A 21,278-nucleotide genomic window follows, 5' to 3' on the forward strand; every position below is an offset into this window, starting at 1 on the left:
CCAGTCATTTTTTCCACTCCATATCACAGATTAATGTATATTCAGTAACCTACTCAAAACATCTTCTTTCACACTTCAGAGAAAAAACATAGCCTTGCTGAAAATGCATATGTCTGCAGCCTTACACCTTTGGGATGTCCTTCTGGTCTTGTCAATCCATTGCTCTCCTTGTGATGTTCTTCTTATCCGTCACCACCCCTCATATCCCAGAAGCAATCTGCATCCTTTTTTGGTTACATTCTTTTTTGTAACACAGATCAGATCAGATCAGATCAGTTGCTCAGTCGTGTCCGACTCTTTGCGACCCCATGAATCGCAGCACACCAGGCCTCCCTGTCCAACACCAACTCCCAGAGTTCACCGAGACTCACGTCCATCGAGTCAGTGATGCCATCCAGCCATCTCATCCTCTGTCATCCCCTTCTCCTCCTGCCCCCAATCCCTCCCAGCATCAGAGTCTTTTCCAATGAGTCAACTCTTCGCATGAGGTGGCCAAAGTACTGGAGTTTCAGCTTTAGCATCATTCCTTCCAAAGAAATCCCAGGGCTGATCTCCTTCAGAATGGTCTGGTTGGATCTCCTTGCAGTCCAAGGGACTCTCAAGAGTCTTCTCCAACACCACAGTTCAAAAGCATCAATTCTTCGGCACTCAGCCTTCTTCACAGTCCAACTCTCACATCCATACATGACCACAGGAAAAACCATAGCCTTGACTAGACGGACCTTTGTTGGCAAAGTAATGTCTCTGCTTTTGAAGGGAAAGTTAAATATCTAAGTGAACATATCTTATATGAATTTCTTAATATAGCAATTGTTACTTAGGTAAGGATTGGATTTTTAGTTGTGTTATATTTGTAAGCAAGGTCACTGCTGCCTCATGATGGACATCTCAGTATGTCCAGGTTCTTTCCTTAAGCAAAGCATTTTTATGAGAAATGTTACATAAGTGGAAAATGTAAATGTGTAGATGACTCTCTATAACCTTGTGTGCAAGGTTAGTGGATGTTTTCAGGTACTTAGATAACTGGCTCACAGACAACCATTATTTATTTTGAAAGCAAAAGGTTCTCTCACTGAACATACTTTAAAGAGAATGAAAGACATCTGTATTATCTTTACATCTCCCACAACTGAAATTATCACAATTCTAAGCACATTAATGGAAGAATGGATGACTTACCAGTCAAGGCTGTATCTAACTGCCAAAAACAAAAAACCTGATAAAATATGATCTAAACAAGTAGAAATTTTATTTTTTCCTCACAAAGACAAAGGCCTCCTAAGAAGTAGTTCAGGAATGATGTGTTAGTTTCAAAAAGTAGTTCAGGGATGGTGTGATGTTACCATAATGAAACTTACATATCTTCTAATCTTTTTCCTGCCCCATCATCCTTAGTAGTTGGCCTCAGGATGTCAGCAATGACACTCTGTCTATGTTATAGGCAGTAGGAAGTGTAAAAGCAAAGAGTAAAGGAGAAAGAGATCTGAGTCTCACTCTGGCTCTCTTTATCTGAAATGCAATAGTTTTCCTAATGGACTTAACCAGGATTTCAACTTTTCACTTACATTTCACCTGCTAGAATGAAGGTCTCATGACCAAACCTAGCTTTAAAGTAGCAACTGGGGAAATCAAGATTTTATTCATGCATATCGCCTCCTTCCAAATAAAACTGAGTATGAAAGAAGGGCATAAAAGTGGCATAGGACTCAAAGGAAAGAAAGAAGGAAGGAAGGAAGGAAAGAAAGAAATAATGAGAAAAAAAAGACTGAATTAATATAGAATGGGTAATTAAAGATGAGAACTGTCTGGATAAAGATGACTGATGGGGGGGTGGACAGCAGGTTGGAAAAGTATGCTTTAGTATGGCAGAGAAGACCCTTCATCATCTTGTCTCAGAGGCTCAAATGTATCTGCATTTTACTGAAGAAGCCATGTGTGTGATTGTTGACACATATATTTCCCCATACCTGGAATGCCCATTTCTTCCTTGTTCATTACAAAGATTTGCCACGAGGACTCAGTTCAGGTATCATCATATCCACATGGAAGACTTATCCTGCTCTCTCAGATTGTTGTGTTAATTACCTACTAGAAAGTGAGCTCATTGAGGACAAAAAATGATTTATTTTCCTTTGTATTTTCAACTCTTGTATCAAGATTTTGATGGCTTGTGTACATGCATGATAAGTCACTTCAATCATGTCCAATTCTTTGCCAGGATCCTCTGTCCATGGGATTATCCAGGCAAGAATACTGGAATGAGTTGACAGACCCTCCTCATTTTATGGCTTCAGTTCAGTTCAGTCGCTCTGTCATGTCCAACTCTTTGCAACCCCATGAATCACTTCAGTTCAGTTCAGTTGCTCAGTCGTGTCCGACTCTTTGCGACCCCATGAATCGCAGCACACCAGGCCTCCCTGTCCATCACCAACTCTCGGAGTTCACTCAGACTCACATCCATCAAGTCAGTGATGCCATCCAGCCATCTCATCCTCTGTCGTCCCCTTCTCCTCCTGCCCCCAATCCCTCCCAGCATCAGAGTCTTTTCCAATGAGTCAACTCTTCGCATGAGGTGGCCAAAGTACTGGAGCTTCAGCTTCAGCATCATTCCTTCCAAAGAAATCCCAGGGCTGATCTCCTTCAGAATGGACTGGTTGGATCTCCTTGCAGTCCAAGGGACTCTCAAGAGTCTTCTCCAACACCACAGTTCAAAAGCATCAATTCTTCGGCACTCAGCCTTCTTCACAGTCCAACTCTCACATCCATACATGACCACAGGAAAAACCATAGCCTTGACTAGATGGACCTTTGTTGCCAAAGTAATGTCTCTGCTTTTGAACATGCTATCTAGGTTGGTCATAACTTTCCTTCCAAGGAGTAAGCGTCTTTTAATTTCATGGCTGCAGTCACCATCTGCAGTGATTTTGGAGCCCAAAAAAATAAAGTCTGACACTGTTTCCACTGTTTCCCCATCTATTTCCCATGAAGTGAGTCACTTACTTGGTTCCAATTTCATATCTGGAGCACAAATGTTATATGTTTCTGGTTAATATGTGTGAAAGAATAGCTATCTCACATCATCTGTTAGAGCTAGGGAACCTACTCGAAAGCTTTCTCATTAGTTTTGAAGCAGCTCAAATATATGAAATAATGGTAATCAGTGCTCCAGGGTTGCAATTGATAGAGCAAATTTTAAATAATCAAATAGTTTAGAGTCATGAAAAGTAACCAAATGTTCAGAAAAGCTAAGTCCTCAAAATAAGAATAGTGAGCGCTGTGCTGAATGAGTAGATACACGCCTCACTTAAAGAACTTCAAATGCAAGGATGTTTAACCACTGTTCTGGGGAAACAAAACTCACCAGTGGCTAAATTTGATCTCTATGCCAACAGTTGGTAACATCTAGCAAAGGATATTATCATTAAAATTTTAGCCCAATGTTCCTTAAAAAGAAATCCTCTCAATCTCATAGACCACATACTATAAACAATCTCAGAAAACATGCTCAAAAAGATGCTTACTTTTACTTCTAATAGAATCCTGGTGAACTTTTTAAGAGAAATCACTTGTAAATCATGTATCTGGCTCACTGAAATATTTTTTCTACTATTGAGAATTGCTGGATACAAGACAAATTTTGAAAGGCATTTGCAAAAAATATGACATATTACAGAGGCTCAGGAATGATTTTTACTTTTTATTTTTTTCAGCATTTTTACTTTATATTGGAATACAGAGGATTAACGATGTTGTGATAGTTTCAGGTGCATAGTAGAGCAACTCAGCCATGTCCATACACATCTCCATTCTCCCCCAAATTCCCCTCTCATCCAGGCTGCCACACAACATTGAGCAGAGAGGAATGATTTGTATTCAATGCATGAATAAATGAAGTAGTGACTCTAGTTTTCACAACCAGGGTCAGTCATACACTAACTTGCCGGAAGTACATAACATCCCTTAAGTATTTGTTTAGTTGTGAATGGCATTAATGAGTTTAAAAAATGAATTAATTTTTTTAAGTCTGTGGCTAGTCATGTACTAGTCAATCTCACAAACATTCATGGTACCTGTGATAGTTTAAAATGTTGCTTCATTTCTTTACCTCTTTCAGAAATCACACTTTCTCATGGCCTCACTAGAGTGAGAGACGCTTTCCTGATCCTTTAACTGAATACCAAGTTTTTTGATTTGCTTTGGCTGGTGGCTTGAGGACAAATGGCATTATGCCATTTATAACCATAGGCAAACATTTTCTGTGTTTTCACTCCTTTCTTTGTATCAAAGACATTTGTGGGGGTGGGGGGAGAACTTAACATGTAAAGGTTTAATCAGTTTAAGGAAAGGATCTCTTTTCTTCTTTTATTTTAGATTTTAAGGAAATTCAAGCCACACTTTTAAAAATTCTAACATAAATACTGATACTGGAGTCCCATTAAAGAGCTAATAATACTTTCAGTAAATTTTGTTTCCTATTGAAATTTATTATGAAGCTTTTCCCATGAACCTTATTATATGACAGGCAAGAGATGATGGAAAATAATTTTAGAGAATATATGAAAAATTAATGACCTTAATTTATTCTACATTTTTCACCCTAAAAATACCAATGTCCTCTAAATATTCTGTACTCTTTCAAAAAAGGACATTAATTCTTCTGTTACATAAAGGATTTTTTCCACTGGCCACTTTGATTCAAAAAATAATTTATGAGGGAAATGGAATTAGCATTCTATGAGAAAAATTCAATACAAAGCATTGTTTATAGGGTATTTTACTCTATTCCTTACTGAATAAGCATTATTATTTGAAATTGGAAACTTGAGGCTCAAGGAGTTTAAGTACGTTGCTCTAAATCATGTAGTTAGGAAAATACACAGGTGAGATTTGAAACCAGAGCTGTCTAACACAAAAGGTTTGCTTATTTAACTGAACTACATCATAATGTCAAAAAATGAATTGGGAATGAAAGGATTAATAAATTTAAAGTAAAGTAAATCACGCCACAAAGAATATAATCTCCACTGTGAAGTTTTTGGGGAAAGAAATTGGTTAAGAATGAAACTGGGAACTCTCAACCTGTATTTAGAAATAAGGAATAGAGGAAGATATTAATATTTGAGGCTTTCCTTGTGTCTCAGTGGAAAAGAACCCACCTACAATGCTGGAGACACAGAAGACATGGGTTTGATTCTTGGGTCAGGAAGATCCCCTGGAGGAGGAAACGGCAACCTACTCAAGTATTCTTGCCTGGGAAATCCCATGAACAGAGGAGCCTGGCTGTCTACAGTCCATGAAGTTGCAAAGAGCTGGACACGACTGAGCACACATCCACACATATATTAATATTTTGGATGAAAAATTCCCCAGTCCAAGAGGTTTATGCTGATGGAACACATGTTCTCCATCTCCAGAAGTTGACAAGTTGACTATCAGCTGTAATGCTATGTCCCATGGTGCAGGAGACAAGGGGAATCTGGGTGATACCAAGACGTAGCCTTAATAACATGCATCATCCAGTTGAAGAAGACATGCACTTGTACAATTTTTAATAAAATATACAGAAGAGACTGGAATGAATTTAGGAATATAACTCTGTGAATGGTCACAGAGCAAATCTTCTAGTATGATCATCACCTAAGTCAAAGTAAGAACATCACCACCACCTGGAAGCCTCCAGTTGGTGTTCTCTCCCATTCTTTGTCTCTTCCTCCTTTTCAACTACTAACTTTGCTTGTGTAACCACATTTCTGGTTAACCTTTCTGGTTTTTTTGAGTTTCATTTACATCAAATCATATAGTATGTTTTGTGTCTGGCTTCTTCACACAATATTATGTTTATGAGATTTATTCTTCTTTTGTGTGGCAATTCATTCTGTCTGCTGTATAGTGTTATATTGTATGAAATTAAAAAATAATATATAAAAAATTAAAAAAAAATAATATATGTATCCATTATAATGTTGATGGCAATTTTTCATAGTACTTGCTATTATGAAGAATGCCATTATTAAAATTTTAATACATTCATTTTGGTGCATATACATGTACATGTTTTTTGGGTAAAAGTGGGAGTGAAATTATGGGGGGAAAGCATGTATGTGTTAAACTTTGATAGATGATAACAAGCAGCTTTTTTCAAGTATTTGTAACATCTGAGCTGCCATAATAGAACAGGAGAGAACCAGTTAGCCCACATTTATGGAAAAATTTGCTATTTTAATTTTTAGTTTGAAAGTTTTGGTGTGTAGCCCCATTTAGGTTTTCATCTGAATATCCCTGCACCTTTGTTTATGTTTATTAGCTTCTTGGATAATACAGTTTTGAAAGTATATTTTCACCTCACTTGAAAATTATTTCAGTTGTTTTGTTCTCTCTGACTTACAGATCTGCATAAGTTTTTTAGACATTCTAGATCACTTTGGTAGTGACATTATTTGAAAGTGTTTTCTCCAGGTCTGTGGCTGCATATTTACTTTCTTTCTTGGGTCTATTAACAAAATAAGTGTAATAGCCAAGTTTATCAATTGTTTACTTCATCATTAGTGTGTATTGTGTCCTGTTTAGGACAGCATTCCCTTTCCCCAAATCATGATGATACTTTTCTGAATTAACTTCTGGTAGCTGTATTGCTCTCATTAGAGTTTAGATCAACAATACTTCTAGAATGGTTTTTGTATATTAAATGAGATTCATGTCTACTATGGATAGTCAATTGGCCCAGCCCATTTATTCAAAAGATTATCCTTCCTGCCACTGCTTCTCAATGATACCTGTGGCATAAATCCAAGCATTTCATTAAACTGAACTCACTTCCACAGATCTATTTCAACATTCTAGTGCTGATATGGGCTCCCCTGGTGGCTCACACAGTAAAGAATCCTCCTGCAATGCAGGAGACCTGGGTTTAATCCCTGAGTTGGGAAGATCGCCTGGCGGAGGTCATGGCAGCACACTCTAGTATTCTTGCCTGCAGACTCCTTATGGACAGAGGAGCCCAGCGGACTACAGTCCATGGGGTCGCAAAGAACCAGTCACAACTTAGCGACTAAGCACAGAGCACTGTTGATATTACACTCTTTAAATACCAAATTTTTATAATACACAGGGAAATAAGTCTTCCCATATTTAATTATCAGGTTTGCTTTTTTCCATTCTTCTGTCTTGTGCATTTCATTTTACATTTTAATATTTTTAAATGTTTTAGACAATCAATTTGGAAATAATTGACATCCTTTCATTACTGATTCTCCTAACCCATAACATAAAATGCAGGTGTGAATTTTAATGTAGATGTATTTTTAAAAATTTTTCTTTCAACTATATTTTATAGTTTACTGTATTGAAGTCTTGTACCTATTTTATCCTGGGTATTTGAATTTTCATACTACTGTAAATAGTATCATTCAAATAGAATTCTCAGAGTGTTGTTGATGGTATTTAGTTATATACTTGATTTCTAAACATTAATATTATATCTAGCAAATTTGATAAATTCTCTCATTAGTGTTAATAGTTTATGTGTAGCTCCTTTTGGAATTTTCCATGTATGATATAATTGTCTGCAAATAATAGCAGTTTATTTCTTCTTTGCCAATGCAATATGCTTTCCTTTTCTTTTCTATCTTTTTCTAACTGGCTGGGAGATTCAGTGAAATATTGAGTACAAGTTGTCATAGGTAGCATATTTTTCTAACTGAACACCTGACCATTATGAATCTTTGTGTTCTTTTTTAGAGTCTGAGGAAAAGAGAGTCCCTTATGAATAGTTGTCCAAGAATTCTTTTTTTTCTTTAAATTTTAAATAGATGTTGAGTTCTTGCAAATGTTTTGCCTAGTCTTTTGAGATGATCATTTGATGTTTTATTCAATTATTGTGATGGGCTACATTGATTATATTTTTCAATATTATCTTTCAGACCTGAAATAAACTCAACATCACTGTGATTATTTCCTTTTCTTCTATATCACTGGATTCTATTGGCTAAAGTTTGAGGCAAAAATTTTTACATTAATGGTAACATTAACATTTTACATTAATGGTAACAGTGACATTGTTTTCTCTTCCTGTAATGCCCTTCAAAATCATGACCTGGTAAATAAATTAGTGGATTTTTTTGTATGTAAAAGGAGACTTTGTGTAATTTTCCTGTCCTCCTGTGATATTAGGAAGAAGTCACAGTGGCAATCATCTGTGCCAGGCATTCTGTTTGCCTTATTTTATGGTTTGTTTTAAATGGGAAGATTTTTAAATTATGGAGTCCACTTATTCACTAGATAGTAAATAATTAAGATTTTCTTCTGTGTCAAATTTGATAAGTTTGTCTTTTTTCTAAGAGATTGTACATTATATCTACATTTCCAAATTTTATTTACACAACAGTTGTTGATAATATAATATTAACTATTTAATGTTTAGTGGATCTGTTTCAACACACTACTTTTTATTCCTGGTATTTGCTTTTGTACCTTCACTCATACTCTTTTACTCTTTTTTCAGTGACCGATGTTACCAAGAGTTTATCAACTTCTTTTTTAAAAAATCAGTTTTGGGCTTTGTGGATTGCCTCTATTACAGATTTCTTATTCATTGATTTATCCTTATCAATATTATTTGTTTTCTTTTACTTTTCAAATTTTCTTTTTTCAATATCTTTGGAGAGATAGTTACATTACAATTATTCAGCAACTCTGCTTTTCTAACATGTATCTAAGTATAGGAATTTCCCTATTAGCTTTGGTTTTTGTTATAGCTTGCAATTTTTTATATGTCACAGCTTCATAATCTTTCATTTCAAAATATTTTTTCCTTATTTTTTTGCAATTCTCATGATTCATGGGTTACTTTTAAATGTATTTCTTAAATTCAAAAACATGGGAATTCTCTGGTTATAGATTTCTACTTTAATTTTAATGGGGTAGATTAAAATTCTAAACTCTAAATTCTTTCAATTATTCAATTTGGTTGTGGCTTACTTAATGGAATAACCAATAGTCAAGTTTGTAATCCATATTGTAAATATTTCGTATGTGCTTCAAATATCTGAAATATTTTTCCAGTTATTGGTTGTATCATTCAACATATTTTGATTGTCAAGTTTCATTTATTGTGTTATTTATATCTTCTTTACCCTTAAGAATTTCTTTTTGTCAACTAGTTCTATGAGTTTCTCTGAAGTATGTAAAAGTGTCCCACTATGGTGGAAGATTTGTCCATTTTCCCTTTTATTTTTGATCTCTTCTGTTTTGTATAATTTATAACTTTATTTTTAGATACATGCCAACTCAATATTGTTATTTTTTCTTTAGGGTTTACAGATATCATTTTAAAATACCCATCTTTATCTCTATTAAAGCTATATGAGCTTTCTTAACTCACAGAAAGGGTCTTTCCTGGAGGCTCATATGGTAAAGAATCTGCCTGCAATGCAGGGGACCTGAGTTCAATCCCTGAGTTGAGAAGATCCATTGGAGAAGGGAGTGACTACCCACTCCAGTACTCTTGCCTGAAGAATTCCAGTGAACAAGGAGCTTGATGGGCTACAGTCCGTGGGGTCACAAAAAGTCAGACAAAAGAAAACATGCCAGGCGGTCTGCACCAGCCTCTATCCTTCTCAGAACTCCATAACAACACTAATAATTTCCTAGTCACCTTGAATCCTTCATCCTGCCAGAGCTTATTCATCCTGAGCTTCTCTGACTATACTGCAGGATTATATGGCTGGAGGGAGGTGTTACTAAAGAGTGAAGCAGGCACATGCATAACAGTACAACAAGGCTCTCAAGAACTGGTCAGGACTTCTCTTGCTGCAAGAATTTTAAATAGCAGCAAATGCTACTATTTTAAGTAGTATTAACCATTAAGTCCATAAGTATTGTTGTTATTGTTTTGAATCCTTATTTATATATCACTCTATCATCTTTCTAATTGCACTGAACTTCCAGGATGATGTGAATTTGAGGTGATTAGATAATATCTCAAAGTTCCTGATAAATTTATGGTTCAGCTGATTGCCCAGACTCTACTCTTCTTATGGACATTTTCAGCATCTGATGATAGTTACTATGCTACTATTTTTATCTGAGTTGACCCTATGAATATTTTTCATTTTTGAAAGCTGTCAGGGTCCCCTCCCCTTTTGAAGTACAGGTATCAAATGATCTACCTAGCTTATGTTAAATCATCCCTCAAGTATTCTTTATAGCAGCAGTAAACACTCTCTTCATCTGAATTTTTCCATTTATTTTGGCTGGCGATGTCTTTTTTATGAGAGATTGTATAACAGTTACTTTCAACAGGATTCCAGCTTGAGGTTAAAGTTTTTCCATATTAGGATTCAGCTTCTTCTTATTATTATTTTTAAATTTTATTTATTTTTATTGAAGGAGAATTGCTTTACAGAATTTTGCTGTTTTCTGTCAAACCTCAACATGAATCAGTCATCAGATCAGATCAGATCAGTCGCTCAGTCGTGTCCAACTCTTTGCGACCCCATGAATTGCAGCACGCCAGGCCTCCCTGTCTATCACCAACTCCTGGAGTTCACTGAGACTCATGTCCATCGAGTCAGTGATGCCAACCAGCCATCTCATCCTCTGTCGTCCCCTTCTCCGCCTGCCCCCAATCCCTCCCAGCATCAGAGTCTTTTCCAATGAGTCAACTCTTCGCATGAGGTGGCCAAAGTACTGCAGTTTCAGCTTTAGCATCATTCCTTCCAAAGAAATCCCAGGGCTGATCTCCTTCAGAATGGACTGGTTGGACAGTCATAGGTACACATATATCCCTTCCCTTTTGAACCTTCCTCCCAACTCCCTCTGCATCCCACACCTCTAGTTTGATACAGAGCCCCTGTTTGAGTTTCCTGAACCATATAGAGAATTCCCATTGGCTATCTATTTTACATATGGTAATGTAAGTTTCCATGTTACTCTTTCCATACATCTCACCCTTTCCTCCCCTCTCCCCATGTCCATAAGTCTATTCTCTATGTCTGTTTCTCCATTGTTGCCCTGTAAATAAATTCTTCAGAACCATTTTTCTAGTTTCCATATATATGCGTTAGAATACAATATTTATCTTTCTCTGTCTGTCTCTGTATGTGTTTAGGATACTTGTAAGCTAAGTCTTTCAGGGCTCTAGTTATACAACAGAAGATAAAATTCTTGAGAAAAACCTTTTCTATGAGGGAAGACGAGATCAAGTTTACAAACATGGTCTAAGTACCATGCACTTGCAGCAGAGTGAAGCAGTAAGCAGTACTTGTCCTTTCAATCATCTACTGGCCCAAATCTAAGATGCATGCCTGAGATCAAATATCTAGCTAAGAACAATGACATATAAAAAGAACTGTTTCAGAAAGAATTTGTGCCAAAACCTTCCACAGAGATGCCTAACTGGACAAGCTACATTAGGAGAATGTGTACTTGTTGCACCTTTGACACAGAGAATAGAGCTTTACTCTAGAAATGGGTGAGCATCAGAAGCAGCTGGTGTGGTACTTGGAAGGCAAGAAGCCATAGCAGTACTTTCGCAAATAATAATTCATAACTGTTGCATTAGGTTTTGTAGCTTTGGTAGATGCCACCATATAAGCCAGAGCAAGAGAAGGGAAATACTGTTTATGCCATGGAATCGCCAAGGTAACTGGCCCATGGAGCCCATAGGAGACATTCCTTGGAGAATTTTCATAACTTTCTGGGAGAATTTAAAGAGAATGAAGGTTTTTCAGAGCTGAGAGTTTATTACATCATAAATTTTCATTATATTACAATATTGTTGTTCAGTGGCCAAATCGTGTCCAACTCTTTGCAACACCATGGACTGCATATACGATGTTTTAGTATACTACACTATATTTAAATATGTCATATATTTAGTATGTATATACACACACACATTTATGGGCTTCCCTAGTGGCACTAGTGGTAAACAATCTGCCAACCAATGAAATGCAGAAGACACAAGAGATGCGAGTTTAATCCCTGAGTCGGGAAGATCCCCTGGAGAAGGAAATGGGAACCTGCTCCAGTATTCTTGCCTGAAAAATTCCATGGACAGAGGAGCCTGCTGGGCTACAGTTCATGGGGTCACAACGAGTCAGACAGGACTGACCATGCATGCATGTACACACATATACACATAGACCAAATGGATAGACAAATAGATTTGTATATATAGGATATTTTATATATATATACACACTATAGATAACCTCTTCACCAACACACACATATAATACTTGCTTACACACTAGGTTGGAGTCACTTGGGGTATAGTTATGTGTGCTTTAAACATTGGAATATCCAGGATAAGGGGCTAGCAGCTTCAAACAATTAAGATAAATGCCTTCTCCAGAAAGTTTATGAACTTACACTTTCATATTAGTATGTTAATGATGCAAAAAATTGAATTTTTCTTAAACATAAATCATACTGATTTTATGTGCATGTTGCCAATATTTAGATAAGAAATGTAAAAAATCAACTCCATGTTTGCTTTATATCTGGCTTCTCTAAAACACAGGTTTGAAAATTGGATAAAAGTATAATAAAATAAACTGATTTATTTATGCCTTATGTCACAATACCTTAGTATCTGATAACATTGGGATTATAAATATCACCCATCTACTAATAGGGTCTATTTAGAAGTGTAATTACTATATTGATCAAACACTGCTTCTGCTGCTGCTAAGTTGCTTCAGTCGTGTCTGACTCTGTGCAACCACATAGATGGCAGCCCACAGGGCTCCCCCATCCCTGGGATTCTCCAGGCAAGAACACTGGAGTGGGTTGCCATTTCCTTCTCAAATGCATGAAAGTGAAAAGTGAAAGAGAAGTCCATCAGTCGTGTCCGACTCTTAGTGACCCCATGGACTGCAGCCCACCAGGCGCCTCCATCCATGGGATTTTCCAGGCAAGAGTACTGGAGTGGGGTGCCATTGCCTTCTATGAATAGAGTCTATTTAGAAGTGTAATGACTATATTGATCAAACACTACCTGGCTTATTAGAGGTTGTAAGGGAGATCCTGGATGTTTAATTTTCACTTTTTCATTTCAAATACTTTAACATTCAAAATGGAAGTTTCATGTAAAAAGAAATAAAAGGAAATAAAGAAAATAGAAGAAAGTTTTTTTTTTTACTGTAATATACACTTCTTTGCATATTTAAAACTACACAAGCTGATCATTAATAAGAGAGTTCTATTAGAGACTAGATGTTGATAGAAAAAAATGTTTAGTTAATCATTCATTGTGATTAGATTTCACATCTCTAATTCTTTATCTCAAAACAAATGTTTTCTTTAATTCAAGAACAAAAAGAATATTATCATATAATATAGAATGAAATCCATGATGTACTGCTACAAACTTTGAAAAGGAGTCAAACTCACTTAACAGAAAGAAAACAGAGCAGCAGTAGAACCATCACAAAGACTACTCAATATTAATTTTAATTTTCAAGATACTGTAAGTCAAATAATTTGCACAAATATGTAATGACCACAGACAATAAAATTTACACAAAAATCCTTGCTGCACCAACATGAATCACTTTCTCAGACATACTCCCCAGATTGTTAACAGGGGAAAATTTTCAAAGAAAACTGGAAAAGAGCAGAGTGATAGACTTCAGCTTGTACTTTGCTGACTTGAGGGGGCTTCCCAGGTAGCTCAGTGGTAAAGAATCTGCGTGCCAACAGGAGACATGGGTCCAATCCCAGGGTCAGGAAGATTCCCTGGAGAAGGAAATGGCAATTCAGGCCAGTATTCTTGTCTGGGAAATCCCACGGACAGAGGAGTCTGGCAGGTTACAGTCCACGGGGTCACAAAGAGTCAGACATGGCTCAGCAACTAATCAGTAGTAGTTGCTGACTTGAAGTTATAGAAATGATTTTAAATTATAGAAAGTCCATCAACTTGTGCTAGAAATGGATGCTATGTATGTAGTGAGAACTCTGGGTGTGGACCTCATAGCTCTGTGGGGAAGGCTAAGGGGTCTCACATTTATGATGGCCAGAAATCATATGTGTTGAATCACAATCACTTTAACACACTGTGGAGGTAAGAGCTGTTTACGCTCAAACACCAATGTCCTCAGTGTAGTTTTGGTGGATCATTACATTCTCAAAAACAGGCTACAAAATATTAAGACAAACAAATGAACACAATTAAGTCTTCTCATATAATTCTCCAACTGTTTCCCATCTGTTAATCATGTCTATCTATGATTAAAGACTTGGAAAGCAAGTCTTTATGACCTAAATTTTTGAAATTTTCAATTACATTTGACAAAATATGGAGAGTATATCAAATTGCTCCTTTTTTCTCTTATAATTTTTCACAAGTTGATTATAATTTTAGTATTGTTCATTGCAGATAATAAGGAAATCATGGGGGGAAAAAATGAGAAAAAGTTTACTTTCAGTCCCATTACCCACAGAAAGTTTCTGTTAATATCTTGGTGCATTTTTGAAGTTCCACACCCACCCATCCATCACTTGAGAAAAACTTGTTCAATTTTTTGTTTGCTGTGTTTTTATATAATTGGAGTTATACTCAGCTCAGTTCAGTTCAGTTGCTCAGTCATGTCCGACTCTTTGCGACCCCATGAACCACACCACATCAGGCCTCCCTGTCCATCACCAACTCCCGGAGTCCACCCAAATCCATGTCGGTCGAGTCGATGATGCCATCCAACCATCTCATCCTCTGTCATCCCCTTCTCCTCCTGCCCTCAGTCTTTTGGACCTCAGGGTCTTTTCCAATGAGTCAGCTCTTCACATCAGGTGGCCAAAATATTGGAGGTTCAGTGTCAACATCAGTCCTTCCAATGAACACTCAGGACTGATCTCCTTTAGGATGGACTGATTGGATCTCCTTGCAGTCCAAGGGACTCTCAAGAGTCTTATCCAACACCACAGTTCAAAAGCATCAATTTTTCAGTGCTCAGCTTTCTTCACAGTCCAACCCTCACATCCATATATGACCAATGGAAAAACCATAGCCTTGACTAGATGGACCTTTGTTGGCAAAGTAATGTCTCTGCTTTTGAATATGCTGTCTAGGTTGGTCATAACTTTCCTTCCAAGGAGTAAGCATCTTTTAATTTTTCACATATTATTAAATATTCTTTGGTATCACAATTATATAGTTGCATAATTATCTGTTTGTGGCAGAAACTGTTAACTCTTTATTAAACATGTATACTTCTTTTTTTATTGTGTAGAGTTCCAAATGGAAACAACCCTTCTTACTTTCTTACATCTAAATTGTGTCATATGACTGAGTTCTTGCCTGATGAAGTATGTACATAAACAATGTTTGCTGTTTCTAGTTCTAACACATAAGAACCTCCTCTACACACTGCCACCCTTTCATCTTCCCCTATATGCTAGTTTGAAATAAATGCCCAGAGACATCTAGGAAACCACATTGTGTGAGTGGCAGAACTTCCATCATCTTGAGTCCTTGAATGACAGCATGAAGTGAATCCCCAGCTTTTCCTTCACCTGATGTATATATTTGCGTGCACACTAAGTCGCTTTAGTCATGTCCAACTCTTTGCAATGCTATGGACTGTAGCCTGCCAGGCTCCTCTGTCCATGGGATTCTTTTGGCAAGAATACTGGAGTGGGTTGCCATGCCTTCCTCCAGGGGATCTTTCCGACCCAGGGATAGAACCCATGTCTCTTAGGTCTCCTGAATTGGCAGGTGGGTTCTTTACCACTAGCACCCCTGGGAAGCCTGATATACACACTTTATGTTAGGAAAAAATACCTTCCAGTCTGTTAATCCATTCTGGGACTTGGAGTTTATTGTTAGAGCAGAAACATAAATTTAATAAATATACTTTCATCTCTAAATGGGGACTACATTAGTTCTTTTATTATTATTAAGTGTTTAGTGATTCTTCCATTTTTATTACATGTAGTTATAATTATTTTATTTAGAGAGGAATCTTTGTGTATACATGTCTCTTTGGGACACATTCCTAGAAACTGTATTGTTTCAATGAATGAACATTTTAGGCTACCAATACAGATGGCCAACTGACCTCAAGAAAAGTTGAAAGAATGAACACTTCCACAAGTTATGTGTAAGAATGCCTGGTTCCCTGAACACTCAATCATTCCCAGGCTTTGCCAAACTCATAGATAAAACATAATGTTTATATTTCTTGTATTACACCTTAGGTTTTTTCTTTCTTCCATTCTTCCTTTTCCATTATAGCTATGTATGTTTCCCAATTTATGCTCAGATACAAGACTGATGTCTTTATACTGTATGCCCTGAGCCAAATTAGACCAAGACTGCCCACTGATCAATATAATCTGACTCCTAAACTTGTGTGTTAGAGTTGTTTTTTCTGCTGTAGTAGATTTAGCATGCCAGTATGAGTCTCAGCATAGTTCCGCTATAGTTTATTCTTCCTGGTCTGGACTTGGGCCAAACAGTCTTTCCTTTAGATCATCAGTTGGGATAGAAGACCTCACCTGAAGTCCAGGTCTTCAGGATGATTCCTTAACAACCTGTCTTACTTTATAGTCTCTCTTCCTGGGGGCCATGTATGGTTGCATACACTCCTAGCCAATTATTTCAATAAAGTTGCCCTATATAAGCCTTGTCACTACCTGAAGATACTTGATGCTTTCACATTCTTTCATTTACTCATTCATTTATGAAGTGTCTCCTAAATTAGACATGTGAGATACGTTGATGTTACCATAATAAATAAAATCATGATTCTTTCCCTCACAAAGCTTAGAGTTTAGGGTATGTGAAAGGATAGAGATACGCGCTATCAGAAGAAACATATATTACAAAAGAAAGCACATCGGTAAATATATAATTACCAAAGACAAAGCCCAGGCAAATAAGCAGATTGATTTTATCAAGATTATTGTCATGGAGTATCTCAGTTTCAAAGATTGGAGCATCTCAATCAAGTGGTTTTGCCTTAGACTTTTATCAGGAGAGGTAAACAGGTTGCTCTTGGGGTGGCTTATAGTTGGAGTTGTGTAGGCTGGGAAGTCACAGTCAGTTATCTAACAGGAATTGTTTTTTTGCCTATGGATAGGTAGTTTCAGGATAATTACTTTAAAACAAACAGTTCTAATCTTTGCTAATCAATCATGATCTTAGCCAATCAACCATGAGACAAGAACAAGAAGCTGGTGTTACTGGTAGATTCAGATGTTTAAATCCTAACACCTAAATGTGATGATATTAGAAGGCAAAGACTTTGGCAAATCCCCCATGAATGGGATTGGTGCCTTTATAAGAAGAGACACATGAGTTTGCCACCTCTGTCTTCTCTCTGTTATATGAGAATACAAGGCAAAGATGGTCATCTATGAGCCAGAGTGGACCCTCACAAGACACTGAATCTGCCAACACCTTGATTCTTGAGAAATGTGAGAAATAGTTATATATGTAAACATTAATTAGCTATTTAACCTTAAAAATTCTATCTACTAAGAAACGTCTTGTTTACCCCACATTTTAGGTAGAAGCTTGCTGCTGCTGCTGCTAAGTCACTTCAGTCATGTCCAACTCTATGCGACCCCATAGACGGCAGCCCACCAGGCTCCCCCGTCCCTGGAATTCTCCAGGCAAGAACACTGGAATGGGGTGCCATTGCCTTCTCCAAGCTAGAAGCTTAGAGCATCTTTTTTTGTAAGAAAGAAGTTGCATCTTGTTAGGTGGGGGCATAAAGTTTTGGCAATTCTATGGAAGTCCAAATATGTGTAGCAGGATCTGAAAGGATGCAAGCAGTTGAAAGGGCAGAACATGCTGGACAGTAAACATTTGTCTCTCAGCTTCAAACTCAGTTTTGCAATGCTGAGGCTGAAACTCTGCAAACCTCATCTCCAACTTTGTACCTGAGCCCTGTTAGTTTCTGTCAATAGGAGCTCTTGAGGATGACAGGAAACAGCTGGGCTTTTTCCTCAATCCCTGTATCTATCAGTCTCACCACAGCAACTATTCTTCACTCTCTCTCCAGGTAGCAGCAGTGGATTTCTACTTGCAGTTTTCTTCAATTTCCAAAACCAGCCTCATGATCCCTAAGAAATACCAGCCCTTGTCAGTTGACACCCTCTCCCAGGGTCTGGATCCCAGTTCTGCAGGGTTTCTCCTCCAAGATCCTACCCTTCACAGTTGCTTCCTGAGGTTACTTTCTCTAGGATATATCCCCTTTGACCATTTTGAGTAACAACTTGATAACAAATCCTTATATTAAATTATCTCTGTTAAAATAACTGTTTTGGTTTCATTTCAGTTAACAGTCAAAGAAATATATGACCTCAAACTCAGACTATTTGTGTTCAAACCATACATCTTCTACTTACCAATTCTGTTAACCTCGGGTAGATGACTTAACCTCCCCTTGTCTTGTCTGTAAAATAGGGTGTAATGAATGTCTCTAATTTAGTTGTAGTGAAGGTTAGATACTGTAACTTTTAAATAAAATTAGAAATTCACTTGGCCTGAATAAGGGCACAGTACATTTTTTCTGTTTGTATTGTCATTTGCCATGTAAATCTGGGACTTCACAATATTTTATTGCTAACACATCTCACATGAAAGTGTGTGCATTTCTCATTATAGTTTGAAAGAGTTCATCTGACCCCTGAGCTGCAATTCTGCAAATAATCTTTTCTTCTTGAACTAAATCCATATGTGCTTAGGATAAGGTGTGTGCTGTGAGAATTAATTAGTGTGAGCCCTTTCTCTGTGGGCTCTGAGAAAGGCAGTGCTTTTATTCTTGGGATGTGAAAACACTATTTCAACTTCTTTTGCATAGGAAACATTAGTAAATCAGCAGGGAATGCATATGAAACACATGAATTAATTTTATTTTTTAATTACTACATTTAGATTTGTAACACAAAATTCATAACACAACCCTGGGTCATTGCTGTCAAATTACTTGTCAAAAATATATTTGAACAGGCTGACGAACCTGTGATCAGAGGGCAAGGCCAAAGTACAGGCCAGGGCGTGAGCTTATCTAATGTTGCCAGAAGGATTGAAATATTGTGAATATAAAAAAATATCCCCCAGGTTTGCCCCAGTAACATCTCTTTCCTGAGCTTCTGCACCCTATGTAATCTGTCTTTAACATGCCCAGTTCTCATCTAGAACTCACAAAAGAGTGTGAGCAGGTATGTTTCCTCTCTCTGGAAAACTGAACTCTAAACATTCTTTCTTGCTAATCATTCTGATTTACTGAGCACCTCTGTATGACCTCTCTGTGAACAATCTCATCACACACTTTAGACTTTTGGAAATGCAAATTCAAACATAAACAAGATACTATTTTTAACCATCAAACTGGTAAAAATTAAAAAGATTGATAACAGCTCAAATGGGCAAGCATGTGGGAAAAATGGACTCTCATAATTTGCTGATGGGTATGTAGATCACTATCAATTTTGGCAGGTGATCTGACAATAAACAAAAATATTAAAATGCTCACGATTTTTGAGCTCAGCATCTGTACTTTTAAAACTTTACCATACTGAAAAAAAACTCCAGAACTTAAGGATGTAACTATAAGAACATTTGTTTCAGGGTCTTTTTTTTTTTGTGGTTAAAAAGGGGAAAATCTGATTTTCCATAAATAAGTTATATTCAAATAAATTACAGAGCATGTAGATTTTGTGAAATTTCAGAACTGTTAGAAATAGAAGTGTTCCTGGGAAGGATATGAATGTTAAGTGAAGAGAATGTGTTGGAAAAGAGTATGTATATTCCTTGTTGATATCATAACACATGTACAATTTTGTCAGGGAAAAAAAAAGAAGAGATAGAGAAAATACCTACATATGACTTTTCCTATGTATGCGTAAGTTTAGAAGCACAAGAAGGATAGACAGCATGCAGATATTACTCTCTATGTCCATGTGTGTGTTTGTAACAGGGGCCCGGATGAGTCACTGTCATTTATTTCCTTTCTGTGTATTTAAAAGGTTAAGACTTGTTACAACAGCCATGATTTTCATTTTTAATTTTTAAATCAAACAAAATAATAAAATTTAAAATTTTATTATGTCAGATAAGAATAAATCTAAAAACTTTCTAAACTTCCACATCTGATCAGGAGATAATTTAAGTGGACCACCCTTATGGCAGAAAGTGAAGAGGAACTCAAAAGCCTCTTGATGAAACTGAAAAGGGGAGAGTGAAAAAGTTGGCTTAAAGCTCAACATTCAGAAAACGAAGATCATGGCATCAGGTCCCATCACTTCGTGGGAAATAGATGGGGAAACAGTGGAAACAGTGTCAAAGACTTTATTTTGGGGGGCTCCAAAATCACTACAGATGGTGACTGCAGCCATGAAATTAAAAGACGCTTACTCCTTGGAAGGAAAGTTATGACCAACCTAGATAGCATATTGAACAGCAGAGACATTACTTTGCCAACAAAGGTCCGTCTAGTCAAGGCTATGGTTTTGCCTGTGGTTATGTATGGATGTGAGAGTTGGACTGTGAAGAAGGCTGAGTGCCGAAGAATTGATGCTTTTGAACTGTGGTGTTGGAGAAGACTCTTGAGAGTCCCTTGGACTGCAAGGAGATCCAACCAGTCCATTCTGAAGGAGATCAGCCCTGGGATTTCTTTGGAAGGAATGATGCTAAAGCTGAAACTCCAGTACTTTGGCCACCTCCTGCGAAGAGTTGACTCATTGGAAAAGACTCTGATGCTGGGAGGGATTGGGGGCAGGAGGAGAAGGGGACAACAGAGGATGAGATGGCTGGATGGCATCACTGACTCAATGGACTTGAGTCTAAGTGAACTCTGGGAGTTGGTGATGGACAGGGAGGCCTGGCGTGTTGCGATTCATGGGGTCGCAAAGAGTTGGACACGACTGAGCAACTGAACTGAACTGAACTGAGCTATGATTCCGAAGTCATGTCAGGGGTTTACCTACAGTTCCTCTGGTCTTGTAAAACAGCAGAGTTAGTACTCTGGGGGACAGCATTTTTGCTTCCTTTAGAAATCACATCCCAGGGGAAGCTGTTTGTTTCATGTGGGATTCACGCGTTAGCAAGAAAACAAACAGAAAACACTTAAGCTGATGTCTTTCTGCAACATTTAACCACAATGAGCCATGTCCAGTAACACCTAAGAGTGGTTGGATAACTCCATGGCACCATCTGGAGCAGGTATAGAAAGCTATTACCCGACACTGAGAAGATAAGAGGAAGACACGCTGCTTATCACTTCAGTGTCTTTTTCAAGGCCCGGGCTTCTTCCAGGCAGAAGAAACAC

The sequence above is a fragment of the Bubalus bubalis genome, chromosome 2 (assembly GCF_019923935.1).
Source record: "Bubalus bubalis isolate 160015118507 breed Murrah chromosome 2, NDDB_SH_1, whole genome shotgun sequence".
Lineage (NCBI taxonomy): Eukaryota > Metazoa > Chordata > Mammalia > Artiodactyla > Bovidae > Bubalus > Bubalus bubalis.